This window comes from Branchiostoma floridae, chromosome 3, assembly GCF_000003815.2.
Source record: "Branchiostoma floridae strain S238N-H82 chromosome 3, Bfl_VNyyK, whole genome shotgun sequence".
In the NCBI taxonomy this organism is placed as follows: domain Eukaryota; kingdom Metazoa; phylum Chordata; class Leptocardii; order Amphioxiformes; family Branchiostomatidae; genus Branchiostoma; species Branchiostoma floridae.
In genome coordinates this window covers 3,290,627-3,295,340 of record NC_049981.1, presented here as the reverse complement: position 1 = coordinate 3,295,340, position 4,714 = coordinate 3,290,627, and positions in this window count along the sequence as shown.

Here is a 4,714-nt window from a genome sequence, read left to right as displayed (position 1 = left end):
CGTGAACAACACTAGAGAGGAACAGTGTGACCAGCGTGACTATTTTGCTGCACATAAGTCCAATTAGAACCAACATTTACGATCTAGCCATTCACACTGGTGATGAGAAGCCCTACATGTGTGTGGAGTTTGGGTACAGGACAACTCTAAAGTCTGCCTTATTCCAACACATAAGAACTCACACTGGTGAAAACCCCTACAAATGTGTGCAATGTGGCTATTCTGTGGCACCGAAATCTACATTGGACAACCATTGTAAAATACACCGGTGAAGAACACTACACGTGTGAGGAATGTGATTCCGGGACATCTAAGAAGACTCCTTTATCCTAACTGATAGCGTACAAGTTTTTCTGTCATGTAGCTGTAGTAAGAACGCCTACAACAGAAGACATCTACTCGTGGCAAATATGTTATGTTGTATATGCATTATGCGGCATGCATGTAAGAAGAACATTTAACGTCACTGTGACCTATTCCAATATTTGAGAATAAACCATCTCACAGTTACGAGTGTGCATATGCTGTAGTGATGAATGAATGAATGAATAGATGAATGAATGAATGAATGAATGGTTTTATTCGATCAATGTGATCCATGAAAAAGTATATGGCAGCCACAGGCTGAATTGCATACTTTTACGATTAAAATCATTGGCTTAGGCAGATACAGCTCGAAAATACAGCGGGATTATAACTCGAAGTTGGGGGGGTTGACATCATCTTTATTGACATATAAACGCAGCACATTTAAAATCAACATACAAGATGAGTTTAAAACACGAAGAAACCTAGGCCGACCCCTTACTCAGAATAATAACAATTCTGGAGGGCGCAAGGTAAAACATCAGGTGTGCATCCGACTTTTTGATACATATAGCATTGCACAACGTTACATAGCAATCTTAGAGAATATTGCACTTAAACAAGATATATTGCACTTAAACAGGATATATTGCACTTAAACAGGATATATTGCACTTAAACAAGTTAAAAGTCATCTGGTAGAGAATAACCCAGATGGGGACTCCCACACAGGGGTGTTTCTCGCACAATATATTGCGTAGGACGAGCACAAAGCGCATTGACCTAGACGTCGCTTTAGCTTTGTGACCTCGGCGTCTTTATTGCGTACAGCTGCAGGGCATAGCGATCTCAGCTTTCTAGCATTATCACTATTGACCCACCCCCTACTGCCCACCTCTATAGTGACGACAGTTGAACTATAGTTACTATATAGGTATATGTCTTCCTTCAAGTGTTCATACTTGGCCATTTTCCTGTCTACTGCTGCTTGGGTATTCTGTTCAAAAGGAACAGTCAATTCAACAAGAGTCAAGTTCTGCTGAGCTGAGTTTTGTATTGTAATGTCAGGTACAAGTGGTGTAGGTAGAATGTCCGGGGGTATTGTGATGTGCGTCCCTCCCTCATGGTGTTCAGGACTCAGATCACACCGTATGGTAACCGGCGGATCAGACAGGAAGTACCATCCTTGTAGTGTCGTAACCAGTTTATTAAGCACACTGTTGTGTCGCCATGTGTATCTGGCTGTCAGTGCCACAGGACAGGCATTGAGAACATGGCGAATGGTCTGATGGCCTTGACATAATGGGCACTTTGTTGAGAGCAGCTTTCCCCAGCGGACTAAGTTGTCCCGTGTTGGTAACCAGTTCGTCATCCCGTTCAGCGCGAACTCGAACACTCCCCTCGGGGCATTGTACAGAGAGCTTCTCCATCTGATGTCAGTTTGTTCTATCTCAACTAGGTCCGTCCAACTTCCTTGTACTTTGAGAGTACTACTGTGTTCCTCAATCTTACTGTCGTTGTCCTTTTGTAAGCGGGCTTTGATTGCCTGGCACAATTTCTTCTTTGTTTGCTGGGAGTTTGCTTGATCGTGAGTGTCATCATCACGCAATGTTGTTAGGCTTTGTTCGGCGATGGTAAAGCATTCCATCGTTCCTGTGGACTTTCGCGTGAATGCCGATTCCCTTTCGACCTTCGCGTCGAGGGCATTTCTGACGCTGTCATCACCTGACGTTAGAATAGTGGCCATTACGTTGGCGTGTTGTTTCATGTAGAGTTGTTGGACCGATGAGAGCCCTAGCCCTTGACTATGGTATATTATGCCCGGGTCAGAAGACTTCTTCATGTTGGCCCACTTCTTAAGGTACTGCGTGACACTATGGCTGATTTCATGCAGTTGGGTTCTGGAGACATCGTGAACAGTCAAGAGGTACCTGATGGCACCTTGGATGTACACCCTGTACATTTCACACTTGTACTCCCCACGTACAGTGCTGGCATCCACGTTCATGATGATCCCATGTTGTGTGTTGGACCCGATAATTGTCTCCTTCAGGATGTCCGAGACAGGACCTGACGACCCGCTAGCAGAAATGTAGCCGCCCAGGAACTTGAAGGGGGATGTGATTATATTATCCATAGGATGGTTCCCGATTGAGAAAGACATGTCCTTGGCATACCCACTGCAGATGCTGAGGGTTTTACATTTTTTCGGCTTCAATGTCAGGTGGACCGTGGATACTTCGGAGATGTTGGTCAAGTGTGTTGATAATCCGCTGCATGGATCGTGACCTACATACGGTAAGTGCCAGGTCATCAGCAAATGCGAAGGGCATGTGGGTTTTGTGTCTTAACTGATAGCCGTGTGATTCCTCAGTGCGCAGGTATTCCAGAGGAAGATTGATGACCGGTAGAAAGATCGCTACGGACAGCGTGTCCCCCTGGAACGTACCAGCTCTCAACTGGAAGGGGTCAGAAGAGAAGTCGGGACATCTCACTTGAGCAGTTAGATCACTGTAGAATGCCTTTATGTAGTTGCATACGTGCCGTGGTACATGGTACCGCTGTAGTGCTAAGTGGATCAGGTCATGTGGGACAGAGCCAAAGGCGTTCTGAAGGTCCAACCATGCTACGTGAACTGTCCTTTTCTCGGATCTGGCGTTTCTGATGATCTCATTAAGTACGAATGACTGATCAACACAGCCCGATACTCCCTCCAGGAATCCCTTTTGTATTTCACTGTCGATGAACCCATTCTTGACGAAGAAATCCATCATGCGGCTACCAAGAATTGAGTGATAGAGCTTGGCAGTAGTACTAATCAATGAAATCAATCGAAAGTTGGCTGGATCATCTGTAGGTCCTGACTTGTGAATGCTGATGGTATCTGCAGCCTGCCAGGACTTACATGGCTGCTCTTGGCTCATGGTCTTGTTGAAAAGAGTAGCGAGGAAGTGGTGTGTTGCAGGGAGGCATTTAAAGACATCATAGCCTACTCCGTCCGGGCCAGGTGCCGACTTGGATTTCTTCTTGGACAACAGGTGTTTAATATCTCGCGGCCTGATTGGATCATTGTTGAATGGATGTGTCACAGAGTCAGCTGTTGGACCAGGCGGTAACCAACTCAATGATTCTTGATCAACTGTTGGCGGATTTAACGAGTATGTCTCTTTCAAATACTTGTCAAGGTGGTTTTTCTGGAACGTGGGCATTGCTTGTTTCTGTCCAAATTCTCCCCTTGAGGCTTTCTTCGCATATTCATAGATGTTTTTCCTATACAGTTTCTCATGGTATGTTGTTTGTTTGGCCTTTTGCAGTTGCCGACAGGTGGATTTAACATGGTTATGTAACCTAATTGACTTAAAGAATTCCACTCTATCTTTGTCTGTGGCTTGTTTACTGAGGCCTGTTTTACGAAGGGAATTTTTCAGCGTTGCTGTGGATCTTACTGTCTTAGGAGTGCATTGCCTATACTCATGAGTTTTCCTGCTTTTCTGTTGTGTAGTCTGAAAACCCTTCTCTGTAGTCAGGAATTCGTAGAGTTCTCGCACAAAGGCCTCACCTGAATCGGCCGCTATTTTTAAAATCGACAATAGACGCTATCTTAAAGCAGATAGGTTCGACGTTAAACAGATGATGTATTTTTGACATGCACAATGCGTGGCTACAAATAGCTATTTACATCAGGTAACATGTTCAATATATATGGCTAGAGTCCATTCAGCAGGTTGGTCATGTAAGGGATAGGACTGTTCTTGTATCGGTTTGTCCTTGTCTTAACTGTGGATAGGAGATGTTTGCTTCTAGTGTTCCTGTTGCTGATGTTACCCCGTGTAGGTGGGAACCAGTTCCTGAATGTGTATGACTCAATCAGACGCCTTGCAAAGCTGCGGCACAGGTCACAACGCCAGGCTTCTAGTGTGGGTAGCTCCAGTCTGCTGCACGCTTCCGTGTAAGTTGTGTACGCAGGGCCAAGGATTATGCGGCACGCTCTTCTCTGCACAGTCTCAATCATGGCTCGTTGTGATGTTGTCAAACCTGCATGCCACGCGGGGGCGGCGTATTCATGTATTGTATGTACAAGTTGCCAAACACTGTATCCTCTACAGTTGTCGTGCAATAAAGTTCTTCTTCTTCTTCTTCTATTCACATGCTTGTCGCACAAGGGTCTTGTAGCACATAAGCAGTTCTTCTGAAGGGAGGTCGAAACTTAGCAGTTGTCTGAGTAGGTACAGTTTTTGGTTTCCCTTTTTTACTAAGTGATTCACATGTAGATCCCACCCGAGGTCCGCCTGGAACTGCAAGCCGAGTAGTTTTAAAGTTTTGACTTCTAACAGTGGTTCGCCGGCTATAGAGAACTGTGGTCTTGGGACAGTGACTTTAGAGAGAGACACATGCATCACCTTGCACT